This window comes from Nyctereutes procyonoides, unplaced genomic scaffold (assembly GCF_905146905.1).
Source record: "Nyctereutes procyonoides isolate TBG_1078 unplaced genomic scaffold, NYPRO_anot_genome, whole genome shotgun sequence".
NCBI classification, from domain to species: Eukaryota; Metazoa; Chordata; class Mammalia; order Carnivora; family Canidae; genus Nyctereutes; species Nyctereutes procyonoides.
In genome coordinates this window covers 64053899-64074860 of record NW_026575043.1, presented here as the reverse complement: position 1 = coordinate 64074860, position 20962 = coordinate 64053899, and the positions used below count along the sequence as shown (strand labels likewise).

The 20962-nt window shown below is 40.2% G+C and overlaps 1 pseudogene; it reads right to left on the bottom strand.

The window, feature by feature from the left end:
• Positions 1 to 287: 287 nt before the first annotated feature.
• On the bottom strand, positions 288 to 3712 carry LOC129507526 (tubulin alpha-1A chain-like; annotated as a pseudogene).
• Between the last annotated feature and the right edge of the window lie 17250 nt (positions 3713 to 20962).

Genomic DNA, 20962 nt, shown 5'->3' with positions numbered 1-20962 from the left:
CTACGTATGTATTTGATATTAATTTCTGCTGATTTTGTGCCTGTATCTGATTGTATCCTGGTTGTGATTTTTATTCTCTTTTATTTTATTTTTTTTGAAGATTTTATTTATTTATTCATGAGAGACATAGAGAGAGAGAGAGGCAGAGACACAGACAGAGGGAGAAGCAGGCTCCATGCAGGGAGCCCGATGCCGGACTCGATCTCGGGACCCTGGGATCACAACCTGAGCCAAAGGCAGATTACTCAACCACTGAGCCACCCAGGCATCCCAGTAAGCTTCTTTCTGGTATAAATTCAGCTCTTGTTTTAAGTAATTGCCTTTTTTATTCATTTTCTTTGTTTTCCGTAAGCCTATGTGAAATGCTTCTCAATTCTGTTTTCCTCAAAGTCAAAACTGTCCTATGGTCTTAATACTTTTCTCCTTTCCTGACCTGTATCCATAGGAGCCTTCCATTCCCCTACAATCCAGACAGATCAGTCCCCCTCTAGGTCTTCCTCACACTGGCACAGTGAGACTTCCCTCTGCCCTCTTTATTCCCTCATCACTATGTTGAATCTCTTGTTTCCTGGAGGCTTCTTCTTTTTTTTTTCTTTGTAGTAAATTATAATGCTATTATTTTCCTAAGTAACGAGCTATGAAGGCTGTTTATGCTACAGAATACTTTTTCTTGTCCTTCTATTTGTATGGATTTTTGGCTTTCTATGGAAGTCCTGGTTAGGAAATTACGTTCACTCAGAATTTTTTTTTTTTCATTTGAAACAGGGAATATTTTACCCAAACCCATCAGACAAATGGACAGCTTGGGTTTGTTACAAGCATGTTTTAAAGCATAGGTCAGTAATTGTACATGAAATTAACTGATCAGAGCACTGCTTTTCTTTTTTAGTTTATTTTTAAAGATTTGTAAAGTAATCTCTGCTCCCAACATGGGGCTCAGACTTACAACCCCAAGACCAAGAGTCACACACCCCACTGACTGAGCTGGCCAGGCACCCAAGAGCACAGCTGTTCAATGTTTAAAACAGAATAAGCTTCCCTGTAAAAAGCAGCCGCATTATGACATTTTTAAGAGATACATTTATCTATTTTTTAAACCATTTTTCAGGGAGTCAGGGAGGACAGAGAGAGAGAATCTAAGCAGACTCTGCACACTGAGCATGGAGACTGACACAGAGATTGATCTCACAAGCCTGAGATCATGACCTGAGACCAAAGCAAGAGTAGGATGCTTACCCAGTGCACCACCTAGGCACCCCTGATATCTATTTCTCTCTTTTTGAGAGAGAGTAGGGGAGGGAGAGAAGCACACTCCCCACTGAGGACAGAGTCTGACCTGGCACTCACTCCATCCCACGACCCTGAGATCATGACCTGAGCTGAAATCAAGAGTCAGACACTTAACTGACTGAGCCACATAGGCACTCCACCTTTGTGACATTTTTAACTATGGTATTTCTCTGCTTCTTTTTTACCTTCTTCAACAGAATCTACATCAACCGCCCCATAATACTTCTCAAGGGCAGCCATGTCCTCACAGGCTTCAGAAAACTCTCCTTCTGCCATGCCCCCATTTACATACCAGTGAATAAAGCATGCTTAGCATACATTAGGTCAGACTTATGGTCCAGGGGAGTCTAGGCCTCAGCAATGGCTGAGTGGTGGTGTTGCTCAGCATGCACAGAGCTCACTGTACTTTGTCCAGGTCTCCACCAGGTACCACAGTGGGAGGCTGGTAATTAATGCCAACTGTGAAGCCAGTGGGGTGCCAGTCTACAAATTGGGTGGTATGCTTGGTCTCGATGGTGGCAGTGGCAGCATTGACATCTTTGGGAACCACGTTGCCATTGGTACAAGCAGCAAACTGTATTTGCCATGGCGAGGGTCCCGTTTCACAATCTAGTTGAGTGGCTCAAAGCATGCATTGATGATCTCTGTTATAAAAAGCTGTTCATGAGGGGATCCCTGGGTGGCGCAGCGGTTTGGCGCCTGCCTTTGGCCCAGGGCGCGATCCTGGAGACCTGGGATCGAATCCCACATTGGGCTCCCGGTGCATGGAGCCTGATCCTCCCTCTGCCTGTGTCTCTGCCTCTCTCTCTCTCTCTCTGTGTGTGTGTGTGTGTGACTATCATAAATAAATAAAAATTAAAAAAAAAAAAAGCTGTTGATGGGAACGCCTAGGTGGCTCAGCAGTTGAGCATCTGCCTTAGACCCAGGGCATGATCCTGGAGCCCCGGGAATGAGTCCCACATCAGGTTCTCTGAGTGGAGCCTACTTCTCTCTCTGCCTGTGTCTCTGCCTCTCTCTCTCTCTCTCTCTCTCTCTCTCTCTCTCTCTTCCTCTTTTTCTCTCTCTGTCTCTCATGAATAAATAAATAAAATCTTTTTTAAAAAATGCTGTTCATGGTAGGCTTTCTCAGCAGAGATGACAGGACCGTATGTGCCCAGAAGAAAGTGTATGCAGGAGTAGGGCACCAGGTTGGTCTAGTATTCTGTCAGATGAACATTCGGGGCTCCATCAAAGCTGAGGGAAGCAGTGATGGAGGACAGTATTTGACCCATCCACCTATTGAGGTTAGCATAGGTGGGGCAGGCAGGCATTAGGTATCGAGGTTGCTGGGACAGATGTCATAGATGGCGTCATCTGCCATGAAGGCACAGTCCGTTCTCAGGGTGATGTGGTTAGTGAGGATGGAGTTGTAGAGCTCAGCTACAGCTGTGGAATCTTGGGAGCTGGGTACCTTGAACTTATGCCTTAATCGACAGGTTGCATCAGCAGGGAGGTGAACCTGGAACCACTTCCCCCTCTAAAACTGGAAAACCAGATGGTAATAGGGCCGAGTGGCTATTCACAGCCGCAAGTGAAGATGAAGATGCCAGAGGACTTGGATCACAGCTGAAGGACAGTATTCCAGTTACTGAACTTTCAGCAGGTGGACCTTTTGAACAGCATGATCTTTGACAAGGTCTCCCTTGTGTGAAAGATGAACTTTTGCCCAGTCATCTTGAATTACCAGAAAATATTTCCAGCTCAACCAAGATAAAATGAATTCTTCTACACTAAGAAACATCCAGGGTCTGTTTGTTCCACTAAAATTACAAATAGAATTCAAGGCAGTGCAGCGGGTTCAGTCTCTTCCATTTCTTCCAAGCTCAAACATTTCACTGGATATTTTGAGGGATTGGATATATTGGATTTGAAGATATTCTTAATGACCCATCACAAAGTGAACTAATGGGAAAACCATACTTGGTGGAATATAAACTCGGTTTACTGTAATCTATTGTGCTGTTCATGAAAATAGAGGGGCTGCATTTTGTTTATAGTCCTCTCTTTACTATAATTTGATGTATACAACATTAAAAGTACTGACACACAAAAATAAAAGTACTGACACGTGAGGAAAAAAAAAAGGAAAACCAGAAACCCTGAAAACCTGTGCAAAGGTCAGCCAGTTTCTGAGTTCAGTCCAAGACAAGATTAGTGATCCCCTTGCTACAGGCATAGTTATTGGTAGCATCTTCCTTGCCTGTGATGAGCTGCGCAGGGTGGAAGAGCTGGCAGTCAGTGCCAGTGTGAACTTCATCAACGACTGTAGGTCTACAAACATTGCCCTGGGCACATGCTTGCCAGCACCCATCTCACTGAAGGAGGCATTGAAGGAGTCATCTTCCCCAGTAGTCTTGTCACTTGGCATTTGACCGTTGGGCTGGATTCTCTATTCCAGGCAATAGAGCTCCCAACAGGCATTGCCAATCTGGACACCAGCCTAGATGGAAATGCATTTGCATATGGTTGCTGCTTTGTGGCTGGTGAGCAGATGGCAGAGCAGAAGAGGAGGTTGTTGCTTCTTACAGCACCACTCAGGAGGTGGAAGTAAGAACTTGCTTCCCTCAGAATTTTGAAAGTGGGCAAAGATAGATAGAAATGAAGCAGTGTTAGCATTGAGAAGTCCTGTTCTACACCTGTTACTGTTCTTTAGTATGTAAAATATTTATCATCTCTTGGAACTTCTAGATTCATCAGTTTATTTTTGATATTCAAAACTTTCATGGTGATATGTTTAGTTCCAATCTTTTTTTTTTAAACTTTATTTTTATTTATGATAGTCACAGAGAGAGAGAGAGAGGCAGAGACACAGGCAGAGGGAGAAGCAGGCTCCATGCATCGGGAGCCCGACGTGGGACTCGATCCCGGGTCTCCAGGATCGCGCCCCGGGCCAAAGGCAGGCGCCAAACCACTGCGCCACCCAGGGATCCCCTGTTTAGTTCCAATCTTTTGAGAAATTGCCCGTTTGGGGACACCTGGGTGACTCAGTCAGTGAAGCATCTGACTTTGGCTCAGGTCATGATCTCAGGGTCCTGATATTGAGCCCCATATCAGGCTCCCCGCTCAGTGAGAAGTCGGCTTCTCCCTCTCCCTCTACTACTTTTCCCCCACCCCCATTTGTGCTGTCTCTCTCAAATGAATAAAACCTTAAAAAAAAAAAACTGCCTGTTTTGATGGGTCAGTCCTTATGCATTTCACTATTTTAAGGAATTTCTGCTGTGTTTGATTCTCTCTTCAGTTTTTTCTCTCTGAAACTCTGAATAATCTAGTGTTGAACTTTGAAATTGATCATATAATTTTCTTACATTTTTTTTTGTCTCATTGCTTATCTCTTTTGGGAGTTCTGCTTTCTGGAAGAGTTCCTCAGCTTTATCTTTAAGCCTTTTTACTTTTTTTTTTTTTTAATTTCCTAAGACCTCTTATTTTGTGGTTAGTATATATATATAAAAAAAGTCATACATCCTATTCATATTTTATGAATGAAATATCTCAGATGGTTTTTAGATTTATATGAAATTCTCAAAGCACAATAAAGTATAATGAACACCCTTGTATCCATCACTATTTTGAAGCAAATATTTTATGATATATTGTAAATATCTCAGAATCTGTCTGCAGTAAGAACTCTTTTAAAAATTATAGCAAGTATATTATCACATTTAAAAATTAGCAATATTTCTCAAATATCAAATGTATAGGCAGTGTTCACGTTTTTCTGTTACTTCGTAAGTGTGGTTTTTTTTAAAAAAAAAATATTTGACTCAAATAAGTCTCATGCAGTTTTAGGTATCTTTTTTTTTTTTTTTTAAGATTTTACTTTATTCATGGGAGACACAGGCAGAGACACAGGCAGAGGGAGAAGCAGGCTCCATGCAGGGAGGGCGATGCGGAACTCGATCCCAGGACTCCAGGATCATGCCCTGGGCCAAAGGCAGGCTCCAAACCGCTGAGCCACCCAGAGATCCCCTCTTTCCAGTAACTTTAAAACTGTACTCATCATCCCTGATACTCTACACCTTGCATTCATTGTATCCAGTGGATTTCTAAAATTTCCTCAGTGTGGCAAGTGGTACATACACTTGCAGGTGAAGGACTTATCTTTTTTTCAGCTTGAGTTAAGAAAAACCTTCTCACTAATTTTGCTTCCTTTATATTTCCTCTGTCTTCCTCTCCTAGAACTCCTTTTTTTTTTTAAGGTTTTATTTATTTATTTATTTATGAAAGTCACAGAGAGAGAGGCAGAGACATAGGCAGAGGGAGAAGCAGGCTCCATGCACCGGGAGCCCGATGTGGGATTCGATCCCGGGTCTCCAGGATCGCGCCCTGGGCCAAAGGCAGGCGCCAAACCGCTGCGCCACCCAGGGATCCCTCTTCTAGAATTCCTATTACATATTTATGTCCTTGATCCATCTGCGAATGGGAATGTGTGAAGTAGAATTTATGCTTTTCGCAAAGTCAGTTATATTGATACCATTTAATAACTAGTACCTTCTTTCCCCCCAGCGATTCATAGTCTGCCTTTATCATATATTAAATGTCTAGCAACACATTAGTCTTTTTCTGAACTCATTTTACTTTTTCTTATTGCCCCATTATCATCTGTTTAAGTTAGTACAGATTTATAATGCATTTTTAAATATAGTAGGGCAAAGCACTTTTAATAATTGCCTTGTTATTAATGTACCTTCATTTTCCTATAAAACGTTAAACAATTTGTCATTTCAAGAAATCCCTATTGAATATATAGATTAATGAAAATCCAATGCAATTCTAGTTAGAGAAAAATTGAAATCTTTATAATATTGAATCTTTCCATCCATGATCATGATGAATCCCTCCACTTATTCAGATAGTTTTTCCTGTTTGTCCCTAACATTTTTTAATTTTTCTAATTAGTTCTGTAACTAGAAAAGAAATAAAACTTGAGGAAGTAAGGAACAAGTACAGAGTATTATTGTTAACTTAAAAAGCCTTAACCAGAAGGCAGAGTTAAGTTCCTTTTTGAAGAGGAAGCATAATATTCTAATTTTTTCCCTTGTGATATGGAGGAAGTGACCCTCATCACAAAAGCTTAATTGCCATAGACTCATTCAGCTTATTTTTAAATATTTATTTATTCATGAGAGACACACACAGAGAAAGAGAGAGGCAGAGACACAGGGAGAGGGAGAAGCAGGCTCCATGCAGATCCATCCTGGATCTCCAGGATCATGCCCTGGACTGAAGGTGGTGCTAAACCACTGAGCCACTGGGGCAGACCTCATTCACCTTATTTTTTTTTAAATTTTTTATTAATTTTTTATTTATTTATGATAGTCACACAGAGAGAGAGAGAGAGAGAGAGGCAGAGACACAGGCAGAGGGAGAAGCAGGCTCCATGCACCGGGAGCCCGACGTGGGATTCGATCCCGGGTCTCCAGGATCGCGCCCTGGGCCAAAGGCAGGCGCCAAACCGCTGCGCCACCCAGGGATCCCTCATTCACCTTATTTGATAAATATTTGTTGAGTCCTGCCATGTGCTGGGGAATGTCCTAGGTACAGCAATGAACAAATCCGACAGAATCTATTTCTATATAGTTTACACTGAAGTTACAGACTTATATACACTTCTGGTTCAAGGACATAGAATCTACCTATCAAAGATATTTGTCTCAATTAAATGCCAATTCTGTGATTTTTGTCCGTTAAAACTGAACTCTAGTATTAAGATAGAGGGCTCTCATTCAAAGGTTATCTAATCTTCAAAAAGTAACACCTGTAAAAAAAATCAGCATAAAAAAATCACCTAGCTTAGGAAAGTATTGTACCATCTTATTAAGGCCTCACTCTCGAAGTTTGGGTCATGGATCATGCTTCTTTGTTGATCTCACTCAATACCAAATATGGGCTCTGGGAAGAGAGATTGAGTTGGAGGTAATCAAATGAACATTTGTTTCAAAGTCACATTCTCTCCTTAACACCTTAACACCTCCAATAAAATTCCTGAGTAGCAGCTAAATCAACAGTGCTGTTAATCATGTATGAGGTTATTCTGAGAAACATCAAGTTATATATAGGAAAGTAAGCATATGTAAAATAATTGTGATTCATGGGAAAATTGTTTTTTCCATTCCAAAAGTTAACTAAAAAGGTAGCAAAGTATGCACAAAGTTTAAACAACCTGCCTCTTTGAACTGATTCTCTTTAGCTTTAATCTTTTTTTCTTTTAGTAATGCATGCTCCTTTCACACAGTCTGAACAGTAGTCTGCAGGAGAAGCTACTATAAATAACCAAGATGACAGTTCTAGAAGAGGGCCAAGGATGACTATATTGCATGTGACTACAAATCCCAGTAAAGATTTTAAGCTGGCCAAACCTTGCTGGGAGTAGTGGGGAGGGTCTATGATTTTTCTTTTTACCTGGCCAACAATAGGGCCCTGTTTCCACCTTTCATCTTTTACCTGAACCTGCCTCTTTGGCTACAGGGAGGACACCCAGTGAAATACATTCATGCCCTGAGAGGATCAGAGAAACAAGAAAAAGAAATATCCTGAACTTTCTACCCTACTATGCAGGCAGATATCACTTTCAGACTTTCAAGATGGCAGCCATTGACCTATGTCTCATATGGGCTCTGCTAACACAAGACCCTCCCTGTTCCTACATGATAAATACTAAGGAAGAGAGGATGGTGGCTGGATTTCCAGCAATCCGGTTATAGGGACCAGTGACCTTTACAGATGTGGCTGTGGAGTTCACCCAGGAGGAGTGGATGATGCTTGATTCTAGTCAGAGAAGAATTTACAGAGATGTGATGTTGGAAAACTATATAAATCTCACCTCTGTAGAACACCAGTTATGGAAGACTATTGTGATCTCCCTATTGGGTCAAGAAGAGGTAAGAACTATGAAAAGGAGAGTTCTCCAAGGCACCTATCCAGACTGGGAGATTCAACTTAAAATTAAAGAATAGACTTCTTTTTTATTATTATTAGTTATTCATGAGAAACAGAGAGAGAGGCAGAGACACAGGCAAAAGGAGAAGTAGGCTCCATGGAGGGAACCCGATTCCAGGACCCCAGGATCATGCCCTGAGCCGAAGGCAGGTGCTAAACCACTAAACCACTCAGGGATCCCAAAGAATCAACTTCTAAGCAGAATATTTTAGGGAAAAATTATACAATGGAGTGAAAATGATAAGATTCATAATGCATGATTGGTCCTCCACATTAAGTAAAGATCAGGAATAGCAAAATATCCTAGAGAGAAACTTGAAGCAAATGGCCCAAAAGAAAACAGCATCTCAGGAAAGATTCTATGACCATCATCAATTGCAGGAAAATTCTTTTTTTTAAAGAGTTCTTTAGCATTTTATTTTTATTTTTAGAGTTCTTTAGCATTTTTTTAATTTTTATAACAAATTTATTTTTTATTGGTGTTCAATTTGCCAACATACAGAATAACACCCAGTTATCCCGTCAAGTGCCCCCCTCAGTGCCCGTCACCCATTCACCCCCACCCCCCGCCCTCCTCCCCTTCCACCACCCCTAGTTCGTTTCCCAGAGTTAGGAGTCTTTATGTTCTGTCTCCCTTTCTGATATTTCCCACACATTTCTTCTCCCTTCCCTTGTATTCCCTTTCACTATTATTTATATTCCCCAAATGAATGAGAACATATAATGTTTGTCCTTCTCCAATTGACTTATTTCACTCAGCATAATACCCTCCAGTTCCATCCACGTTGAAGCAAGTGGTGGGTATTTGTCATTTCTAATGGCTGAGGAATATTCCATTGTATACATAAACCACATCTTCTTTATCCATTCATCTTTCAATGGACACCGAGGCTCCTTCCACATTTTGGCTATTGTGGACATTGCTGCTATAAACATCGGGGTGCAGGTGTCCCGGCATTTCATTGCATCTGCATCTTTGGGGTAAATCCCCAACAGTGCAATTGCTGGGTCGTAGGGCAGGTCTATTTTTAACACTTTGAGGATCCTCCACACAGTTTTCCAGAGTGGCTGCACCATTTCACATTCCCACCAACAGTGTAAGAGGGTTCCTTTTTCTCCACATCCTCTCCAACATTTGTGGTTTCCTGCCTTGTTAATTTTCCCCATTCTCACTGGTGTGAGGTGGTATCTCATTGTGGTTTTGATTTGCATTTCAATTACAGGAAAATTCTTAACTTGGGTCAAAATTGCTTTTTCAAAGAGAGTTTCCACCAGTAAACATTGCCATAAATGTTACTTAGATATTGAGAGTTTGGAACATAATTCAGTTGTAAACAATTACTATAGAAACTGTGTAAGTTTCTCTGTGAAAGTCATAAATATGATAAAGCTCTGTGGCATTTTGAAAAAACTCAAACAGCACAAAAAGAGCATGCATGCTTCAAACATGGTGTATATGTCAAACATACTGATATGCTTCCTATATATAACAATTTTCATAAGGTGGAGGATCCCTATGAATGTAATAAATGCCTGACTTTTTGTCATCCATTCCATAGGCAACAGGAGCAAATTCCTAATGCAGAGAAATGTCATGAATGTAATCAATGTGGGAAAGCCTTCAAAAGACTTTGTAATCTTACTTTGCATAAGAAATGTCACATGGGCAAAAAAAAAAAAACAATATGAATGTAAAGAATATGGGAAAGTCTTCAATGATTCTTCAACCCAAAGGAGACACGTAAGAACTCACACTGGTGAGAAACCCTATGAATGTAATCAGTGTGGAAGTGCTTTCCGTCAAAAAACAGCTCTAAGGATTCATGTGAGAACTCACACTGGAGAAAAACCTTATGAGTATAATCATTGTGGAAAATCCTTTGGCACAAGTTCTTACCTTATATTGCACAAGGGAATACATACTGGAGAGCATCTCTGTGACTGTGATGATTGTGGAAAAGCCTTTACTACAAGCTTGCACCTTAAAGTTCACAAGAAAATACACACTCGAGAGAATCTCTACAAATGCAATGGCTATGGGAAAGTTTTTAGTGTTCTCTCATATCTTAGAAAGTGAGAATACATAATGGAGAGAAACCCAATCAATGTAAGGAATGTAGGAAAACCATCAATGTTTCCTTTTCTCTTAGGAGACACGTGAGAACTCACACTGGAGAAAATGTGGGAAAGTCTTCAGTCAGAGACTTTCACTTATAAACAAGAGAATTCATACTGGAAGAGTAACTCTATGAATGAGAATGGAATTGCTTTACTAATTGTCTTAAGCTGGACTCCAACTCATTATTTCAGGTTTAATTGTCCAAAATAACCATTTTAAGACTATAGTTCTCTAATCACTCCTTTAGCTATGTAATACATTTTGGTCTATGTTTATTTTAATACTAAATGTTGTATCAAATTTATTATGACTTAATGAGTCTATAGCTCTTTAGAATTATATGTTTGGGGGTTTTTTGATGCAAAAAGTGATTATAGTACAGGGACAGGACCCGGGGGCAGAAAGAGCTGCACCTACAAGTGTGAGGGGTGACTGATTACATATTTTAAATTTTGTGGAAGGAGAGGTGGTAGACATAATGTAGATTTCTAAGGAATTTCTGCAAGCATGCAGGGTCTTATAGGACCTTGAAGATTTAGCTGTTTTCAAAATAAGGTTACTTTGAGTCTTTAATGAAATATAAACATGAAGGAATTAAGGCAGCCATGAACTCCTTGCAGAATGTCATGCTCTGCATATTTCAGGTATCTATCAGTGGGTTGCAAGCTGTAAGATTTAATTTAAACTATATTTCTTTTGCCTTTTGTTCTCATCTGCACTATTTTGGTTCCTGCCCAAATCGCTGCTCTGGGAGCTGCATAGAATTATATGCTTTTAAAATGAGTTAAAGTTTGCAGCTATTTTCTTATTATAAATTTCTTTATTTAAAAAAAGATTTATTTTAAAAGATTTATTTAGGGACACCTGGATAGCTCAGCAGGTGAGCGTCTGGCTTTGGCTCAGGGTGTAGTCCTGAGGTCCCAGGGTTGAGTCCCACATTAGGCTTCCTGCGTGGAGCCTGCTTCTCCCTCTGCCTGTGTCTCTGCCTTTCTCTCTCTGTGTGTCTTTCATGAATAAATAAAATATTTTAAAAATAAATAAAAGTAAATTAAAAAGATTTATTCATTTGAGAGAGGGGGGAGGGAGAAGAGGTAGAGACTGGGAAGAGGGAGAGAGAATCCCAAGCAGACTCCCTGCTGAGTGTGGAGCACAATATGGGGTCAACCCCAAGATCACAACCTAACCCAAAATCGAGAGTCAGATGTCCAACACCCTGAGCCACCCAGACACCCCTCCTATTATTGATGTCTAAGTTAATTGCATTATGTTTAGAATATCTACAGTACATGTTACTTTACTAGTATTTTTTTGGGAGTTGCTTTCTAGCCTCTTGTGGAAGATACTGTTAGTAGGCGGTGACACATCCAGCTCATCCTTCCCTACTGACAATCCTATTTTATTTTTTATTTTATTTTTTAAAAGATTTTATGTATTTATTCATGAGAGAGAGAGAGAGGAGAGACACAGGCAGAGGAGAAACAGGCTCCATGCAGCAAGCCTGATGCAGGACTCGATCCCGGGTCTCCAGGATCACACCCTGGGCTGAAGGCGGCGCTAAACTGCTAAGCCACCTGGGCTGCCTGAGAATCCTATTTTAGATCACAATAGCAATATGTCCAGGTACAAAACTCCATTCAGTCTCCTTGCAGTCACGTATAGCCATATTCCTCATTACTGATTAATCAAAGGTAGTATCACTGGAAACAGGCCTAACTGGTTTTTTTCTCTTTGCCTTTTACACTTTACCTTTCTGCCTTCCCACACTCTTTTCTCTTAGAGCTGAAGGAGCTGTTTGTGACCGTGAGAATGACAACCATGGCCGAAGGATGGTATAGAAGGAGATCCTGGGTCCTCAGAGACCTCTAAGTAGCTGTACCAGCACTATACTACTTGTATCTGGTTACTTCTATATGATAAAAGTAAGCTTATTGGTTTTAAAAGCAAATGCTTATAGTTAACATAGTAATTTTGGTTTTTAAAAAGAAAAAGACCACAGAGGTATATAGAGTTAAGTATTTTAAGTCGGATGCATGTATTTGGAAATGAACATAGAAAAGGGAGGAATGTAAGAAGAATGCTGACACAACTTTTATGCTCAGGCTAGAGATAATGATGGGCCCGTATTCAAAACCAAGTGATTAGAGAAGCAGGGAAATCACAGTATTTCAGTATTAGAAATCCAGAGAGTTTTCAGAAAGAGGGAAAGCTACCAGTTTTAGTTGCTTAAAGAAGCCCTTGAGATTTTGCTACTTGGTCTTACAATTACTGACCAGCTTAACTCTGAATTTGTTGAGAAACAAAACATAGAGGAGCCTGTGATGGAACAAAGAGGCAGTAGCTGCAGTTTTGGTCATGATAACTTTATAGAGTTGTAAAAGATCCAGATGAACTGGCTGATATGCTGCAGTTCTGGACCCCAGGAGGTGTCCAGGATGGACATAAAACTTTAGCAACATCAGTAGATAGACTATAGTAGGTCTTGTGTAGGTGACTACAATTGCACAGGGAAAACAGGTGGTAGGAAAAGACAATGTCTACCACTGACTATGAGACTTGGTCTATTTAAAGACAGGCTGAAAAAAGGAATCTTGGTAGATACGAGAACAAAAAAGGCAGAGCTTTGCCAAGTCAAGACAAACTAGTCTCAAGAAGGAAGGTAAAGTCAGTTCTTTTAAATACTACTTAGAGGTCAAATTAGATGAAGTCTTAAAAAGTGAACATATCATAGAGCAACATGAGGAATATTGTTGATCTTAGTTGGAAATAATGTGTTGAGGATGATGGTAGGTTGGGATACTTTTAGTAATCAATAAAGGACAAGTAAGACTGAAGATAGACAAGTTAAAATGAAAAAGAGGGTAGAGCAACAGAGATTTGGTCAAGGCAAAAGATTTTTAAAACAATGAGAAACTAGGGGTACCTGGGTGGCTCACTTGGTTGACTAACTCTTGGTTTCAGCTCAAGTCATGATCTCTGGGTCATGAGATTGGACCCTGGGTCAGGCTCTGCTCTTAGCATGGAGTCTGCTTGGGACTCACTCCCTCTGCCTCTTCCCCCTGCTCACATGTGTGCTCTACCTCTCTCAAATAAATGGATAAATCTCTTACGTGAGAAACTAGAACATGTGTAAATCCTAGTGTAATGCATCCACTATGGAGAGCTTAAATATGCTGGTATAAGAAGAGAGTCAATAACACGAGGTTCCTAAGAGGGGTTGGAGGTGTCTGGAACACAGTATGAAAGTCTTAAGGTTATCCATAAGAAGATAGTTCCACTAGCAAAAAAAAAAAAAAAAAAAGGAGGAGTAGGTGTGCTGGTTTTAATTACCTGTTTCTTATGTCTGAGTTAATTTAGCTGTCCTCGGAGTAGCTAAACTATAAAGTGCTGTTTGGTTTTTTAAGACATACTTTCTGAAGGAAGGAAAATGTCCAGATTCATTCTGTGAGCCCAGCATGACCCTGATACCAAAACCAGTTAAAGACTCCAAAAAAAAAAAAAAAAAACCTACAGGCCAATATCCCTGAGGCAGAAATTTTCAATAAAATACTAGCAGGCCAAACCCAATAATACATTTTTAAAAACCATTCATTACAATCAAGATGGAATTTTCCTGGGCTGCAAGGATGGTTCAATATTCTCAAATCAACCAACGTGATATACATTAATAAAAGAAAGAATAAGAACCATATGATCATTTCTATAGGTGTAGGAAAAGCATTTGACAAAGTACAGCATCCATTCATGATTTAAAAAACAAAACAAAACAAAAAACCACCTCAACAAAGTAGGTTTAGAGGGAACATAACATCAATATAGTAAAGGCTATATATTAAAACCCCATAGCTAATATCATTCTCATTGGGGAAAACCAGAGCTTTCCTTCTATGGTCAGGAACAAGACAGGGATGTCTACTCTTACTGCGGTTATTTAACATAGTACTGGAAGTCCTAGCCACAGCAATCAGACAATAAAAAAAAAATAAAAGACATCCGGGGTGCCTGGTTGACTCATTCAACTAAAGTTTGCAATTCTTTATCTCAGGGTCATGAGTTCAAGCTCCATGTGGGGCATAGAGCTTACTTAAAAAAAATAAAAGTTGAAAGGCACCCGAATTATCACTCTTTGCAGAAGACATGATATTCTACGTAGAAAACACAAGAGACCACCCCCCCCAAAAAAATGCTAAAAGTGATGAAGGAATTCAGTAAAGTCTCAAGATACAAAATCAATGTACAGAAATCTGTTGTATTTCTATACACCAGTAATGAAGCAACAAAAGAGAAATTAAGGAATCAGTCCCACATGCAATTGCACCAACAATAAGATACCTGGGTATAAACCTAATCAAAGAGGTGAAAGGCCTGTACTCAAAACTATAAAACACTGATGACAGATACTGAAGATGACTCAAAGACATTCTTGTGAATTAGAAGAACAAACATTGTTAAACTGTCTATACTACCCAAAGCAATCTATACATTGAATGTAATCCCTATCAAAATACCAATTGCATTTTTCACAGAGCTAGAACAAACAATCCTAAAATTGTATGGAACCACAAAAAAACTCTGAATAGCCAAAGCAACCTTGAAAAAAGAAAAGCAAATCTGGAGGCATCACAATTCCAGACTACAGATTATATTACAAAGTAATAGTAATTAAAATACTATGATACTGCCGAAAAATAGACATATCTCAGTGGAACAGAATACAAAACCCGGAAATGGGGCAGCCCAGGTGGCTCAGCGGTTAAGCACTGCCTACAGTCCAGGGCATGATCCTGAACGCCGGGATTGAGTCCCACATCAGGCTCCCTGCATGGAGCCTGCTTCTCCCTCTGCCTGTGTCTCTGCCTCTCTCTCTCTCATAAATAAATAAAATCTTAAAAAAAACAAAAACAGAAAGGAGGGCATCCCTGGGTGGCGCAGCAGTTTGGCGCCTGCCTTTGGCCCAGGGCGCAATCCTGGAGACCCGGGATGGAATCCCACATTGGGCTCCCGGTGCATGGAGCCTGCTTCTCCCTCTGCCTATGTCTCTGCCTCTCTCTCTCTCTCTCTCTTTTTTTTTTTAAGGCTCTTTTTTTTAAAGATTTATTTATTTATGATAGAGAGAGAGAGAGGCAGAGACACAGGAGGAGGGAGAAGCAGGCTCTATGCCGGGAGCCTGACGTGGGACTCGATCCCAGGACTCCAGGATCGCGCCCTGGGCCAAAGGCAGGTGCCAAACCGCTGAGCCACCTAGGGATCCCCCCCTCTCTGTCTGTGACTATCATAAATAAATTCAAAAAAAAAAAAAACAGAAAGGAACCCACAATTATATGGTCAATTAATCTTTGACAAAGCAGGAAAGAATATTCAATGGGAAAAAGACAGTCTCCCACAAATGGTGTTAGGAAAACGAGAATAACATGCAAAAGAATGAAACTGGACCACTTTCTTACACCATACACAAAAATATTTTCAAAATGGATTAAAGACCTAAATGTGAGATAGGAAACTCAAACTCCTAGAGGAGAACACAGGCAGCAACCTATTTAACATGAGTTGTAGCAGCCTCTTTCTAGATATGTCTCCTGAATTAAGGAAAACAAAAGCAAAAATAAACTATTGGGACTTCATCAACCTAAAGATGCACAGCAAAATTTTATCTCCAAAACTAAAAGGCAACCTACAGAACAGGAGAAGGTATTTGCAAATGACATATCTGATAAAGGCTTGGTATCCAAGATATATAAAGAACTTATAAAATTCAACACCCCAAAAAAGAATAGTCAAATTTTTAAATGGGCAGAAAAATAAAAAAATGGGCAGAAAACATGAATAGGCATTTTTCCAAAGAAGACATGTGGATGGGGCAGCCTGGGTGGCTCAGCGGTTTAGTGCTACCTTCAGCCCACAGTGTGATCCTGGAGACTCAGGATCAAGTTCCATGTCAGGCTCCCTGCATGGAGCCTGCTTCTCCCTCTCTCTCTCTCTCTCTCTCTCTCTCTCTCTCTCTCTCTGTGTGTGTGTGTGTGTGTGTGTTTCTCATGAATAAATAAATAAAATCTTTTTTTTAATAAATAAAATCTTAAGAGAAAAACATGTGGATGGCCAACAGACACATGAACAGATGATCAACATCACTCATCATCAGGGAAGTGAAAATCAAACCTGCAATATTATCTATCACCTCATGCCTGTCAGAATGGCTAAAATTACTAACACAAGAAACAATAGGTGTTGATGAGGGTGTGGAGAATGGGAAATCCTCTTAGACTGTTGGTGGGAATGCAAACTGGCGCAGCCACTCTGGAAAACAGTATAGAGGTTCCTCAGAAAGTTAAAAATAGAGCTACCTATAATCTAGCAAATGCACTACTTAGATATTTACCCAAAGAATACAAAAATACTAATTTGAAGGGATGTATGCACCCCTATGCTTATGGCAGCATTATCTGCAATGGCCAAAGTGTGGAAACAGCCCCTGTCCATAGACTGATGAATGAATAAAGAAGATGTCAGCAGATAGATAGATAGATAGATAGATAGATAGATAGATAGATAGATAGATATTGGCCATAAAAAGAATGAAATCTTGCCATCTGCAGTGATGTGGTGGGAGCTACAGAGTATTATGCAGGTGAAATAAGTCAGAGAAAGAGATACCATATGATTTCACTTGTATGTGGAATTTAAGAAAAGGGAAATGAGCAAAGGGAAAATAGAGGCAAACCAAGAAACAGACTCTTAACTCTGGAGAACACACTAATGGTCACTAGAGGGGAGGAGATGGGAGGATGGGTGGAAGAGATGATGCATAAGGAATGCACTTGTGATGAGCACCTGGTGTTGTACAGAAGTGTTGAATCACTATTTTGTACACCTGAAGCTAATATTACACTGTATGTAAACTAACTGGAATTTAAATAAAAAGACAAAAGAGGTACTTTCTGCCCAGTGCAGGGCATACTGCTAATTGCTAACCTAATACACGTTTTCTCCTCCTCTTTTACTAGTAGAACTCCAGGTTGCTTAAAATAGTAATGTGTCAGGATCCCTGGGTGGCTTAGCAGTTTCTCGCCTGCCTTTGGCCCGGGGCGTGGTCCTGGGGTCATCAGAGGACTCTAAGAGGGCACCATAGAAACAATTCCCAGAAGTGCAGGAATTGGGCGTTTGTGGCTGGCATGTGAGGAACCGAGGAGCATTGTGATAGTACTGATAGAGAAAATAAGATCAGAACTGGGGGTGGGCTGAGGCTTTGGGCTGTGACCAGTGAAAACGAAATCTAAAGGGAGGATAAATTAAATCTCAGCACATTCTAAAAAGAGGGTGGATACTTCGGTCTAAAAGGATTCACATATACCTTGGAAAGGAGAGCCTGCAGACACACTCTGGAACTAATTATTCCTTTTCTTCATAGCTGTTAGCAGTCCTGGAGGGCACAGCCATAGCAGGCAGGAAGTAGAAAATGATCCCAAAATCATGTGTTTCTTGCATAAGGAGATACATTACGTGGTCCTCAGGGATCTGTGTATTGACTGGCCCACTGAAATCTTGGCACAGCAGCAGCTGCAGACTCAGGCACAGACTTACCTAGCATATCTCACAGATTTTAGTGCAACAGCTTCATACCTGCTTTTCTCTGACTTGAATCACACTTTTTTTGCAGTCAGTGTTTATGTGCCACTGCATTGTATATCAAAAGGTGTGAAATGCCCCAGCATTGATGAGGGTGCAGCATTCTTCTTGAGGTTACTGATGGAAGCACAAATTAATACAGATTTTCTGTGGGACAAGTAAGCAAAATGAGAATATTCATAGCCCTTAATCTAGCAATTTTTTTCTGAACTTTTATGATAGAACTCTTCATTGAAGTTTGTATAGTCATCTCAGTTTCAAGCTTCAGTGAAAAACTGCTAAATTCCTAAATTTCCAATAACATCCAGTTGGTCTTTAAAAACTATTTATGTCCATAAATTAGAATATAATGCAGTCACTATACTATATAAAATGTAGTTTCAGATTTATTGATGTGGGGGTGTATTTAATATATTGTGGTTTTTTTAAAAGATGTTATTTATTTATTCATGAGAGACACACACACAGAGAGAGAGAGGCAGAGACACAGGCAGAGGGAGAAGCAGGCTCCATTCAGGGAGCCTGATGTAGGACTCCATCCCGGGTCTCCAGGATCACACCCTGGCGGAAGGTGGCGCTAAACTGCTGAGCCACCTGGGCTGCCCATATATTGGAATTTTCAAATACAATTACAAATATCAGAATATGACCATGTTTTTATCAAAATATTATAAATATGTATGTATGTGTATGCATTGAAAATTTCCTGGAAGGATACAAAATCAACGCCCAGAAATCAGTGGCATTTCTATACATTAACGATGAGACTGAAGAAACAAATTAAGGACTCAATCCCATTTACAATTGCACCCAAAAGCATAAGATACCTAGGAATAAACCTAACCAAAGAGGTAAAGGATCTCTACTCTAAAAACTACAGAACACTTCTGAAAGAAATTGAGGAAGACACAAAGAGAAGGAAAAATATTCCATGCTCATGGATTGGAAGAATTAATATTGTGAAAATGTCAATGTTACCCAGGGTAATTTACACGTTTAATGCAATCCCAATCAAAATACCATGGACTTTCTTCAGAGAGTTGGAACAAATCATCTTAAGATTTGTGTGGAAGCAGAAGAGACCCGGAATAGCCAGGGGAATATTTAAAAAGAAAACCATAGGGATCCCTGGGTGGCGCAGGTTTGGTGCCTGCCTTTGGCCCAGGGCGCAATCCTGGAGACCCGGGATCAAATCCCATGTCGGGCTCCCGGTGCATGGAGCCTGCTTCTCCCTCTGCCTGTGTCTCTGCCTCTCTTTCTCTCTCTCTGTGACTATCATAAATAAATAAATAAAAAGAAAACCATAGCTGGGGGCATCACAATGCCAGATTTCAAGTTGTACTACAAAGCTGTGGTCATCAAGACAGTGGGTACTGGCACAAAAACAGACACACAGATCAATGGAACAGAATAGAGAATCCAGAAGTGGACCCTCAGCTTTATGGTCAACTAATATTCGACAAGGCAGGAAAGATTAGCCACTGGAAGAAAGACAGTCTCTTCAATAAATGGTGCTAGGAAAATTGGACATCCACATGCAGAAGAATGAAACTAGACCATTCTCTGACACCATACACAAAGATAAACTCAAAATGGATGAAAGATCTAAATGTGAGACAAGATTCCATCAAAATCCTAGAGGAGAACACAGGCAACACCCTTTTTGAACTTGGCCACAGTAACTTCTTGCAAGATACATCCATGAAGGCAAAAGAAACAAAAGCAAAAATGAATTATTGGGACTTCATCAAGGTAAGAAGCTTCTGCACAGCAAAAGAAACAGTCAACAAAACTAAAAGACAACCTACAGAATGGGAGGAGATATTTGCAAATGACGTATCAGATAAAGGGCTAGTTTCCAAGACCTATAAATAACTTACTCAACTCAACAGCAAAGAAACAAACAATCCAATCATGAAATGGGCAAAAGACATGAACAGAAATCTCACAGAGGAAGACATAGATGCCAACAAACACATGAGAAAATGCTCTGCATCACTTGCCATCAGGGAAATACAAATCAAAACCACAATGAGATACCACCTCACACCAGTGAGAATGGGGAAAATTAACAAGACAGGAAACAACAAATGTTGGAGAGGATGCGGAGAAAAGGGAACCCTCTTACACTGTTGGTGGGAATGTGAACTGGTGCAGCCACTCTGGAAAACTGTGTGGAGGTTCCTCAAAGAGTTAAATATAGATCTGCCCTACGACCCAGCAATTGCATTGCTGGGGATTTACCCCAAAGATACAGATGCAGTGAAACGCCAGGACACCTGCACCCCGATGTTTATAGCAGCAATGTCCACAATTGCCAAACTGTGGAAGGAGCCTCGGTGTCCATCGAAAGATGAGTGGATAAAGATGTGGTCTATATATACAATGGAATATTAGCTGTTAGAAACGACAAATGCCCAATATTTGCTTTGACATAGAGGGACCTGGAGGGTATTATGCTGAGTGAAATAAGTCAATCAGAAAAGGACAAACATTATATGGTCTCATTCATTTGGGGAATATAAAAATTAGTGAAAGAGAATAAAGGGAAAGTAGAGAAAATGAGCAAAAATATCGGTGAAGGTGACAAAACATGAGAGACACCTAACTCTGGGAAATGAACAAGCGGTAGTGGTAGGGGAGGTGGGTGGGGGGTTGGGATGACTGAGTGATGGGCACTGAGAGGGGATTGGACTTGGCCGGATTAGCACTGGGTGTTATGCTGTATGTTGGCAAATTGAACTCCAATAAAAAAATAAATAAAATAAATAAAAAAGAAAATATCCTGGGAAGATAGACACCAATATATTATCCAGTTACTTATGAATTACAACTTTTATTGAAGTATAGTCGACAATGTTCTGTTACTTTCAGGTATATAGCACAGTGATTCTGCCATTCTATACATTATGCTATGCTTACCACAATAAGTATAATCACATCTGTCACCAGGCATTA